This window comes from Sipha flava, unplaced genomic scaffold, assembly GCF_003268045.1.
Source record: "Sipha flava isolate LNK unplaced genomic scaffold, YSA_version1 35a_pilon_pilon, whole genome shotgun sequence".
NCBI lineage: Eukaryota > Metazoa > Arthropoda > Insecta > Hemiptera > Aphididae > Sipha > Sipha flava.
Genome location: NW_020273058.1, coordinates 1,246,392 through 1,259,993, shown reverse-complemented (window position 1 = coordinate 1,259,993; position 13,602 = coordinate 1,246,392). Strand labels below are relative to the sequence as shown.

General features: G+C 35.2%; 1 protein-coding gene and 1 long non-coding RNA gene across 6 annotated transcripts in view; one reads left to right on the top strand and one right to left on the bottom strand.

The window, feature by feature from the left end:
• The window catches only part of LOC112687750 (four and a half LIM domains protein 2), a 117,232-nt gene that overhangs the window by 78,204 nt on the left and 25,426 nt on the right, over positions 1-13,602 (top strand). The window lies entirely within an intron of this gene.
• Positions 2,477-4,094, bottom strand: LOC112687754. The gene is made up of 3 exons (XR_003149006.1): positions 3,800-4,094; positions 2,754-2,903; positions 2,477-2,682 (listed from the first exon to the last, which is right to left on the bottom strand). It is a non-coding gene; the product is annotated as an uncharacterized LOC112687754 (long non-coding RNA).

The window sequence follows — 13,602 nt, the reverse complement described above, 5'->3', positions numbered from 1 at the left end:
GGCCGCTGAACCCAAAGCAACTGTTTTTACAGAGTGGATTAAGCTTCTCTCTCCCCCCCCCCCCCCCCCCGGTTACTGTATTAATATTTGACAAATAAATATAAGGTAGGTTGTTTTTCTAAAATTATTATTCATTTATCCAAAATATTTTTGAATGAGTATTTCGTTAAATCATTGCACACCTGAATCCATTCTTGCACTGCTCAACATCGTGCTAAAAGACATTATCATGTTTTTCGACGCTAAATCGAAATAACATTTGAAATCCAGAAACAATTATTCCCTGATTAGTTGGCCTGCAGCGAATATTCCCAATATGGTTACTTTTTTCTTCTCGAAACCCGAAACCAAATATCGTTTTAAAGTACTAAATGAGATAACTATCACCAAAACGGAGGGAAAAGTGAGGAAATATGTCAACAACACCGATCGACCGGATTTATTATTAATTAACCGTTTTACGGTACGTTAGAACGTACCCATTAATTGACACCGTTGGAGTGAAAAAAAAAAATAGTAATAATAATTGATAATCGCGAAAGCGTTCAAAAATGATTGGTTCTGGAAACCGTAGTTCGAAATACGTATTCTAACCTGTCTAGAACATAACGTTGCCAATACGTCGGTGACGGGTCGACGCGTAAATAAATTGTCCACCAATTAATTTTTAAATCAATGACACACACACACACACACACAATCTGTTCCAGGCTTACAAGCTCCATTATCGTCTAGAATTTCAGACACAATTTTTTTGTTTTTTAATTTTAATATTCGATCGCGTGTTAAATTAAGTTTTGTTGTTATAGTATATATTATGTACTCGAAGAAAAAAAATTAAAATTAAATTACCACATTATTTGATTTGATTGAATTATTTCTTGTTTACAACATCTGTTAACAGTGATGGCTGACGAATCTATATTCTAAATGAAGAGCAATGTCACACGAGCTATTATATTGTTTACGAGATTGTTTACGAGATGCGCGGGAAAATTTTTTGAACTTTCTTACTGATGTTATGAAACGCATTCCCGAAAATAACAAGTCAATAGATATAGTTGGTAAAGTAATACCAGAAGTCATAATTTATCAATATTATATAAGCTAATAGCAGAGCCGGCTCAAGGTATAGGCGAGCTAGGCATCTGCCTAGAGCGGCATTTTCAAAATTGACTCGTCCGTTATTTTTTTCTTTCTTTCGATGTTTTATAAGAAAAATGTTTTAAATTAATTCATCCGTGAAAACCACTCTTTATCTATATAATAAAATAATATTGCCTAAAGTTATGGAAGTTACCCGTTTCCGCCGAAATAATATTGAATAATTCCGCCATAGCCCTTTTCCGCCTAAAACGAAAAAGATATGATTCCCGTTTCCGCCAAAAAAAGTTTGGAAACCATTGGTTTTAATTTTTAAGCAATATTGAATATATGTTATGGTATATGTAAAAAAACATTTGTAATATGTAAGTACACTCATAATCTTTGATAATTATTGATAATCGTCGATAATAACGGTTTAGATATTATATTATCAAAATATATATATATACATCAAATCAAGACCGTATCTAGAAATTTTTTTTCGGAGGGGTCCAACACATGTATATTGTAATTTCATTGAATTTAGATTTTAACTTTTGATATTTGGTTAAAAATAAAATATTTAATCTTTTTTTATTAAAATTAATATCATATTTTCATATGATATTATGATATAAAACTAAAAGTCGCCAATGATTAATTGGAGCTTAACTGATTTTTGACTGAAAATATTTATGTTGGTATTAAAAATAAATAATTATTTTAAACATTCGTAAAATATTGGAGAAGTTGCAAGGGGCCCAGACACCCTGAACCCCCCAGATACGGCCTTGTATCAAATATATATATATATATATATCAAAATTAGCAGTGCTCAAAATAATATAAAAAAATTTCAAAAAACAAAAAAATATTAAACGGTTTAAAAACTACAAAAGACGCGCGATTACAAAAAAAAAATTCCAATGAAATTAGTAGGTACACTTTTGTCAAAACTGTTCTCTTTAATTATAAGATTTTTTTAAAACCTAACTTATACTAACGAATGAAATTTTTTAAAACTTGACATATACTTGTATTATAATTTATATTTTTTGTGATATTTTTAAGTATTTAAAAATGACGATATGTGTTTTTTCAAAACTCTATCGAGACAATATTTAACCTATACTTGTTTTATACTTTATAAATAGTTAAATATAATGGAAATATTATAATATGAAATTATGTAATATTTTAAAAACTATAATATAATTGTGCCTATATTTCACTAACATACCATTATTATCTACTTGTATTAAAATGAATAAATAATGACAATTGTTATACGGAACAGAGGACGATTTCATACTAATTATATTTTGAATAAATAAAAATTATAATGAGTAAAATACCTAATACGAGTAACTGTATTTATTATTTTCGTGCGAGTATTGAGATATTTTCATTGTTGTTTTTTTTAATTTTGCATGCATTCGCGTTATTTTCTTGCCTGAGACGTAGGTATACTTCTAAACTCGTTGTCTCATAACTGTGTATTGTATTACATTTATTAGGTTACATTTAGTGTTATTGATTTTTAACCAATCGAAACGACAATCATCGCTCTGTCAACCCATGTAATTTCGAACAAATCTGACAAAGGAACACATTAAACAATAAACTGTGTCCATGTTTTTATTCGATTCTGATATATTTATAATTACCTCGTTGTTCATCGTCAGAGCCCCGATAACGTTTCTAGAAGTATTGACGAAACGTTCCAGGATTTCGATCACGTTACGTGTCTAGTCTCGATTCAGCCGTTCGAAGTTTCTATTGAACACATATCTCGTATTATCCGTGTCCTTTTTACGCTAAAAATGTCAAAGTTGATTTTCCTTTTTACGATTATCCAGAACGTTGTACGTTTTCATATCAATTTATAATTTGAAATTACCAACAAAGTCGAGTTATTTTTTTCAAATATTCAGTGTTAATTGTTAATCTGTAACCGATGGGTCACGAGTTTTAGTAAGTTACAACAGAAAAATCGTTTTTATTTTGTCACACGTGCGAGGTTGATCACAAAAAAGCGTGTATATTGATGATAATACATTTTTTCTTTTTTATAATATTACAATTAAATATTAAGTAATTCAAATACCAACCATTCAACTATTATCGTAAATAAAAAATTGTTTTACCGACATCTACATTACTTTTTCGTGTTCTAAGAACTAGAGTCCTTGCGTGTTTTTGCACTTTTTTTTCAATTTATTTTTTCTGATAATTATAGTGATTATTGTTGAACACCATGTTATTATAATTAATATTTTTCTTTGACAAAATCATCTGTAATATATCATTTGAGTTGTATAGCAATAACGAAAAAAAAAACCTATTCACATGGTTAGTGTAAGGTATACTATAGATGTTGGTAAACACTTATGTGGGTAGTCGCCGTTGGGGTACACTCCATGAACGAATACTGCTGTGCCACGCGTATTGCACAAGACCATCACAATAAAATTTAATATTTCGAACTTGAAAAAATGATTATTTACCATTTGATTAATTAAAATTTTGTTTTTTTTTCTCGCAGCCTCGAAAATATAATTATATTTATTAATAATAATTACCCACATTGATATTGGAGATGAATCGGTCTCCAGGATATTGTAAACTGGTTTGTTGTTTTTTAATATTGATTATAGTACACGTACAGTAAAAAATTGAAAAAAAATAAAGCTTATAGCAAATAATCACTCACCGGGTCTACGATACTGTATTTTGTCCAAGTGTAGTACGCATAACGTATGTTTGTATATAATTTTTATTATTGTTAAATTTGCCCGTACAGTTTTCTAACCATACACGTTCACGCGCACACATTTATGTGTATTACCTACTGTTGAGTATTATATTATTGTCTGAAACTATTCAAAATGTAAATTTAAATTTACACGTCGGCTCGATATCTCGTAGTAATTTATTGTAGTTGCAATATGTCAAAATGTTGGGCCGGTTTCAACATTCGTGCTAAGTAACACTCGGTGTTATGCACACGAACGCTTTTATATGTGTATCTACGATGCGGTGTTAACATTATATTATTACGAAACTTATCGTGTGCAAAACTTAAATCGAACACGGCCGTTTAATAACTAATTATAAATTGCGTACGATACACGTTCAACGCCGGTCGGAAGCACGCGCAAAAGTAATACATAATATGATGCGCCTACGCGGTTCACGTATAATAAAATGTTTGCGATTAATGTCCAGCGGCAAAGGATGGAAACATTTGGATTTTCAAGCAGCACGAACAAACGAAACCGTTAAACAGGCGTCGTCGACAGGTCTTTGGCTACACCGAGAATGCCATGTAAATTATTGCCGCTGCAAATCTCTTAATTATGAATGATAAACGACCGCGGTAAAGTATTTCTTTCTTGGACTTCATAACGAGTTCGATCGATTTGATTCGCAGTACAGCATTACAATCGTGTTACCTGTGTACAAATGTACACATAGACATATGTAGGTATGCGAAAATACATATATTTTTTTTATCGTCTCTCGAAACAGAAGTTCAAACGCGGTATCGAGCACGCGGAGAAAACAGATTCTGTGAACGCAACAATGAACAGCAGACTTTCGATCTTTTAATTTTTTAAAAATTACTTATTATATTCTCGTGTCGGTGCATGACTGCAATCAGAACTAAAAATCATTTAAAAAAAAAAAATAATAATAATTATGTATATATAATAAATTCATAACTTTATATGCATACTATTTTAATATGATTGCGGTACTACTGGAATTAATATAAAAACTGTATATTGGCCCGAAGTCGATTATCATAGAGATATCGGAAGCGGTAACGGAACCTGAAAATAACGAAAATAATATGAACTCTATTATCGATCTAGTATCGTCCCGTGATGTTTCAATTTCTACTTGTTTCTCGTGAAAATGTCACCAACTGTCATTTGAAGAAAATGTTGCCGCGTTAAATTATTCATCGTTCGTCCGTTTACGTCCGTGTAGTTTAAGTGCGTTATAGTATTATTGTTGAACGTGAGCGACTATCGGATGGAAAACCGTGATAGTTGATAAATCTATAATTCGTATCGTCTGTTCTATTTGAAAGGTTACGGCCAGATAAACGTGAAATTTCATACGATTGGACAAACCTATAGAAGCGAGGAATTCATCCCCAACCTCGATCCAAGACTCGACGAGTATTGCGAGCAAATGTGTGTTTACACAATTGGAAATTATTATTGACAATTGATATTGAAAAAATATGAAAAACATACGAGTATTTTCCTAAGTAGTTTGCGATAGTATATTTCTAAATTTACACAATGCAATACTAATATACGAGGTCTGTTCAAAAAGTACCAGGATTTTATTTTTAATAATTACAAAAATGAAGTTACATATTATTTAAAGACATCGCCTTCAAAATACTCTCCTCTAGACGATATGCAGTGGTTCCAGCGATCTTGCCATTTTTCGAAAGTCCTTTGGAACTGTTCTAAAGTTATAGCTTTGAGTTCTGTTGCCGTATTCGCTTTAATTTCCTCTACATCTTGAAATCGTTGTCCTTTAAGCGCAGATTTTAATCTCGGGAAAAGAAAAAAATCGCATGGGGCTAGATCAGGAGAATAGGGAGGGTGCGGGACCACAGGTATTTTTTTTTCAGCCAAAAATTCACGAATTGACAAAGCTGAATGTGCTGGCGCATTGTCGTGATGAAGAAACCAGGTTCCACTTCGCCATTTTTCTGGGCGCTTTTTGCGGATTCTTTCTCGCAAACGTATTAATACATCTTTATAGAATACCTGATTGACTGTTTGTCCATGGGGCACAAATTCATAATGAACAATACCTTCAATATCAAAAAAAACAATCAGCATTGTCTTGACATTCGATCTCACTTGGCGAGCTTTTTTTGGTCGAGGGGAAAATTTTGTTTTCCACTGAGATGACTGTAACTTTGTTTCTGGATCGTACCCATAAATCCATGTCTCATCCCCTGTGATGATGTTTTTAATGAAATTAATATCAGCAGATCGATTTTTAAGGTCTTTACAAATCGTTAAACGATTTTCCTTTTGTTCCGATGTCAACAACCGCGGAACGAATTTAGCAGCTACCCTTCTCATTTGTAAATTTTCTGTTAAAATTTCATGACAAGATCCAATTGAGATTCCTTCCTCATTTGCTAACTCACGAACAGTTAATCTGCGGTCATTTCGCACTTTTTCGTAAATGTTCGCCACAACATCATCGTTTCTGGATATCGACGGTCTTCCCGTATGTGGATCATCTTCAGTTGACTGTCGACCATCCTTGAAACGTTTAAACCACTCGAAAATAACGGAGCGACTTAAAGAATCGTCCCCAAAAGCAGTTTTAATCATTGTGTACGTTTCAGTTGCATTTTTACCAAGTTTCAAGCAAAACTTGATGCACACACGTTGTTCGTTAATTTCGGACATGACGAAAACGGAGATCGAAACAAACTGACTAGATTTAACAACGTATAATATTAAACTGAGATAAGATAGCGATTTCGGGTTTTGTTCAAAATATTATCTAATACGTTGGGAATATATCTATTTATAATTTAAAACGTTATCATGTATAGATTAGCCTCAATAACATTTGTCCTGGTACTTTTTGAACAGACTTCGTACCTAATAATAATAAAAATAATGATAATTGTATGTTAAAAAAAAAAAAAAAAAAAAAAAAAAAAAAATGGGTTTTTTTTCAACAATTTCCAGTATCCGAAACAGGTGCGGTCTCGATTAGTTCGGATGATCGAGGTTTTACGGTGTAATATTTTTACGGTACGATCAGACAGCAATAAAACGTTTAAAACAACAATCATGAAGCGTAATGAGTTCTCACGTTGAGAAATCGTTACACGTAAACATATTTGATTCGCAATCGTTTGTCGCTCGTTCCGCTGCAGAAAACCGCGTCCAACAATATTATATTATCCGTGTTCGTTTGGCTTTGCAGCGCTCGTAGTCGGCCATGTGCTTCAGCCCGTTTGCCAAACGCACATAACTCCCTACGTAATAACAATAATAATAATAATATTACACAAACATAATACATTATAGACGAGCGGGTCCGCAAAGTTAAGTGGGCCGGGGGCGATTCGCGAACCACGCCGCAGGAATTTAATGAAACGAAAAGCAAACGGATATTATATTTAAAACGACCGTGATATAATGTTGCTAGAAAATCCTTTCTGGTACCCTTGGTCGTAGGCCATTAAAATTTCAAGTACACGACGCCGCCGCCGCAGTCGTATTTTTGACTCTTAACGACGGATACGCTCTAATTAATAACCAACGAGATTATTCATTGTAATGCGCAAACGGCGACCAACAACAACAATGCGATCTGGTCGAAAAATTAGAAACGTTCATTCGTATTGAAATCTGCGACGTGTGACAGATTGCAAATGAATAGTGCGGCGGAAAAGAGTTCCATTCGTTATTTTCGGGACTCGGGAGTGAGCGTAATTTTCCGGTACATTATGCAAAACTGTATTACTGTCGTGTCAGAAATCGAAATATGTGAGACTATATACGCGGGCTTTGTTCGCCCATCTTCGATTAGTTATTATTTTTTAAAATACTAACGCGGATATAACGAATCTGCTGATTTCTAAACGTGAACGAATATTTTTCAAAGTATTTTACCATCCCTCGGCTGAAATATTCGGAAATAGCTGAATACACTGAAAAGTTATATTATAGGTAGCTCTATGGAATAAGATACCCGTGAAAATGAAACAGTTTTTATTGTTCTCGATGTATCCTGTTGCGTCCAAGGTGTTATTATGGAATTTTTTTTTGTACTGCCATACTGCAATATGACATTATAGTTAGTTAATATAGAGACTTTTGGTATTCACGAGAATTCTTCGATTTCGAATATTTAAATCGAAACATGATGGATTTTGCAGATTTATTGTTTCCTTACATACCTAGCTATATTATTATTGTACATATATCTTGAATTATTTCAGTACGTATTAAAAAAACTGCCTTGCTTGTATATTATTTCCAAGGATGAAACAATAGTTTTATCGTTTGAACAATATTATCGATATTTCACACTGTCGTTCAGTCTGAAATACATTATGTAAATACCGGTTTTCATTTCGTTTTTAATTTTTTTATTCATCATCGAAAATAATAGAGATTTTCTTTAGTGTATTTAATAATTATTTAAATTAAATATCAATGATTTTATTCAATATTAATTTAGTACGCATAAAGTATATAATTTGTATAAACATTAAACGGATTGAAATTGCAATACATTCTTCCTGCGAAGACGTTTTATTACGAATATATTTAGGAGCACCTTGCAATTGTTTTGACCAGCAGTTAAAAATAACTCGACTTCTAGAAAATATTTAGTCGAAATCCATATAAAACGGTGCGATTCTGTTTATAAAACTGCGTTTTACATGGCGCCATTGAAAATGTTCTCCTTCTTAAATGTCATTAAGGATGTTTACATATTCTAATTTTAACCTAGACGCGATATAATCAACTCCACGAGCGTGTCACCACATATTACTCATCGTGTGACAATAAAGTAGAGTAACATATCATAGCTTACGCTTAGCATGATACACATATCAAATATTACGTTTATCTACAACGACGGTTGGTGACCATTTTTCCGGTTATCTCAACCGTACGTTTTCAAGAGAAGACGACTCGCGATGTACATGCGCCGCGCGGCGTTTTCAGTACTTTTATAAGAACTTTAAAAATAGAAAATTAAAATAATACTGTTTTCTCGATGATCTATTCGCTTGGTATCGCAAGTTTACGGTCAGAAAACACTAAAAAATATTAACCGTTTCGTCACCGGTGCACACGGCACCATGCTAAATTATCTGCCAAACATCGTCTGCTGCTCGCTCGACGTAGCGGGAGGAGGATTGGTTATTTTTAGTCACGTTTCCAGTATCATTCGGTCCGATGGCGTTGATAAAATTGTGCCAAAGAACGGATACGAAAATAGACCCCATAATAAACCCGAAAAAAAGCAATCCCATATTTACCAGTTATTGGGCTACACTTGGTTATTGCGTTGCGATTGCTGCAGCATACAAACGTCGTCCGATGACAACAGTGTGCCTACAATACCTGCTGCGTATATCGCCACTAACGGAACCGTTCACCGGGAACGGAGCGCAGTACACCTGAAAAGGACCGTTCGGAATGCCGCGCGGGGAAGGGGCTTTTGTAGAGAATATTACACGTCGTATAACACGTATAACACGGCACGTTATCAACACGAATACACCGCCGTGTGCAATCGGTTTGTTAACATTTCGGTTTCGTCGAATCGATCGTGATCAGAGACGACGGTTAATTGTGTGATTAACGCTTCGTTTAGCCACGGGCTGGGCGTATGTTTTACGAGTGACTGATTATTTTTTTTTAATTTTTTTTTTACGCGCACCAAACCGACATTTTATGCTACATTCCTGGCGCGAAACAACGTGTTCCCGTGGCTTGAGCGTAAAACTACATGGTTTCGACGTGAACTTTCCAACGGGTGAACAGTACAGGTTGAAAACGAATCGACCGTGGTAACCTAACCTCGGGAACCCGTTCGCCGCAACGTACACGTACAGTATCTCAATAATGCGGTTGTCGCGAGAGCCGTGCCGGGAAATCATTTACACACGTGGACGGGTGAACGACATTTCACGAACAAACGGATTAATCGTCGAAACGAAACAGCCGAACGATTACCCAAACGCGCTGAACATCACGATACTGTATTTGTTTGCATAATATTTCACACCGTCTACCTTTTACCGATATCTATACCAATAGCTGATTTGAAATTCTTGTCACTTCCGGTCGTCGCTTCTGCGCTAAACCGATTGACCTATTGGGTTTTACGGGCCGTGTTACGAGCAGTGTAGTGCACGTATACGCACATCATAATTCAAACGATTTCGTACGGAGCTTATTGCGCAATATGTTGTCGTAAGCGGATCGAATGCATACACGTCCTCTTGTTTTTAACGTCACAAAACAAAACGAATATTTTTTGAAACTATAGACGTGGTGTACAATTGTCAAAGCGATGTTGCGGTTTTCCGAACAGTCCCGTCGGTAAAATATCAGACACGCGTGCAACGACGTTTTGCCTACCGTTGAGTATATAATACATCAAGTGCGCTCGAAACAGTTAAGACTTTAAAGTAAACATCCCATAAACTTCTGTCCAAATATTTAGATTTCACCGACCAGAAAGTAATCTAATATCCACAATTGTTCTTTTTTTTTATATATATTATTCAACGGGTGCACCACCAGTTCGCCAGATTGAGTGTAATATATTGTTTTAATGTAATACGATTTTCGATTTACCGGTAATAGAACAGAACAACTTCATGTTAACGATAACTTTACATCGTTTGCACGCGGGACGTCGTTTTTTCCGAACATTATTCGCAATGTAGTCCACATCATATTTTATTCATATGTTTGTTGTTCGGTTTAGTTTCATCGTTTGACTCGGCCCGTAAACAGTCACCCGGCGTGTTTGTAACCGATTTACACGTGTGGAAAATAATATGCGCGTTCACTCGTTTTGGTTATATTTACTTTCAATATTTCCGTAACATCGCTGTGCTGCGCGTGTTTACAACAATTATAATAAATGTAAACGTCACGAGTAATTAGTGTTGTGAAATAATCAAACATTCATGTCCGTTGATCATCGGCAATCTGTCTGCTGCTCGCTTTGATAATACGCGCAACTACGGAGTTTTACATAATTTAAACTCGAACGCACCGTGTCACGTCACTGTGCAACCGTGACAATAATAATCGCGATCGCCGTAATAACACATTATGGTGTTGACACGTATAATATATTCTCGTCGCTATCATATTAGGTATTATACTACGACCAAACGTCTATTGGGTTTTAGTTAACGGAAACGGGAAATCGAGCTCCTCGTCCTTCGGGTGCATCGTAGCGCGAATCGATTTCACGTCGAAATATTATTTAATTTAAACACTATTCTTAAAGATGAAACGCTTGCGATCTATATCGTTTCATTCCAGATGCACGAGTCGTACATCGCGTGAGTGATTTAACGACGATCGTACCGATTATTGCTTGTTTAAATCGATCCGAGTTTCCGATGAACGATAAACAATATTTGAAAATGCGCAGTTTGTTAGTAGAAATGTCCAGCGATTACAACGTGTTCAAAGTACATTGGAGATTATTTTTTCACTTATGGTGCAAGGTTTTGATCACGAAGACAATTTTACGCGTTTAAACGCGTATTGAGTAGGTAAAAAAATCCGAAAATGAAAAATATTTACGTTGAATATCAACTTGGAACATACCAATTTGAAAATATGTTCTTCGTCGTGAGAAGAATTTGTATTAAATTTTCAGATTAAGAATTATAAATACGAGTATAATACCGTATAGGAAAATGATTGTTTGGAAAATAGATAACGGATGATGTGTATAGAAAAATGACGTTTATAAGTTCTAATTAAAATTTCGTTTAGAAAAAACGATCTCGATTAGATATTTTTCAATGGTAAAAGGAGCGAGTGAAAAAAAAAAAGTGTTGAATATAATAATAGAGTCAAGAGGAAGTATGTGGTTGATTGCTAAAAGTGTTTTCGTGGAAGATTAGCTTTGACAGACGTTGTAAAATGTTCGTGTTAATAGTGTTAATAGTTGTACCTGTGTCGTAACGTTGAAATTGGCCGTCCGGTCGTCACCGCAATTATCACAATATTTATTTAGCTCATTATGCACGGTTTTACAAAATACGCAAACGATGTAGTGTGTGTAGTCGTATCGATATAAGTCGTGTAATTTTCTGTGACTTTTTTTCTAATGGTAAGGCCAGTAATTTATTTTCGTATCTCAAACCGTCGAATTGAAAACGAGAGAACACCGTGTCGTCCTGAAAAAATTTAAAAAAAATAAACGCAATCCATCAACGATTTAAGCCACGGAACGACGTGTGGGCAATCATTTTTTTCAAACGTTTACCGATATCGACTTCGTCCCAAGCGAATCGTCGAATTCCGCGTTAGCGTTCCGGTGACACGCACATTGGTTGCGCGCGCCCGGTGACGTGAAACCGCAGTACCGCAGACATATATTTTACCATCGAAAGGTGGTGCTCGAGTTCTTAACCTCTCCCTCCCCCAAATTCCAACACGATATATTTCTAGGCCAGTTATGTGATCTTCGGACCTTTGAGAACTTTGATCCCTCTCGGCGACGGGTGATCGATTCAGCGCGAGGAGGACGCACGACCGGCGCTTACACATGAAACGCTCGCTTTTGCCAACATTTGAGTCGCACGTGGTGGACAATTCGTTCGACGAGGCGCCCGTCCAAAGATCGTTGCAGCGTTCGTAACCGTGGTCAAAGCGCGCGCGATGCATTACCTTGTTGGTACGGTACGCAGGTACGTTAGGTACACCCCCGTAGATGAATCGATCGTGTACACTTGGAATTGATGTAGGTACCGTAAAAATTCTTTCCGATCGAAATTAGGACGGATGGTTCGTCCTTGAGGTCCGAAGGTAGTTCGCATAGCTGCTATCGATATAATAATTTATCCAACATATTATATATTATATATTTATCTCAAAAATCATCCGAATGCTCTGATTAAAGAAACGTTCTTTTTCCTACCCTTAGGCAATCTTCCCAAAAAGGACTTAGTGTAGGGATCTAATCTGACACTTGGATATGATAAAAAAAAATTAATTTCAGTAGGAGTATCACCTATGGGTGGCTTATTCTCAAATTGGTCGCATACCATGGAAAAAAATAAAAGAATAAAAAAAATATCCAATCAAAAATTGTGAATGTAAATATTTATGTGGATTGCATTATTAAAAAAAAAAAAGGAATCGTCAATTACCATCGCAATGTTTTTTTTTTATTGTCTTGTTAAAACACATTTGTCAACTGTCATAACGATCCACAGGGCGGCGATATTAAAAATACAACAGGTCTTCGACCACCAAACTTCTATTACGTCAATAAATTTCTTGTTAATCACTGTGTGAAATGTACATCGACTAATACAGTAATTTCTACTCCATGTACCCGTGAGCAACACCGCAGTCGTTCCGATTACTGTCCATTCGTCACATGCACAACAGTGTTCCAGTTACCGTATTTTATGCCGATTATACGCGTACCACGCACGTCCATTGTCTTACTGGTATTACACATTATACAATATGCATGTGTGCATTTCGTGTGTGTGTGTGTGTGTGTGTGTGTGTGTGTGTGTGTGCGCGCGCGCGTGCTATAAACGCGCAGCATTTAAGGCCGAAATCGTGTAACATTATACACCGAAGTAATAAATTCGTGATCAAATCAAACGTAGAAAAATATTATTAGTGAGGAAGTTTCCCCTCTAGAAATATTAGGAAAAATGTTATTAAAAAAATGACCTGATCTATAAATGTAATAGTTATTTCAAAGTTTTCCATAAGA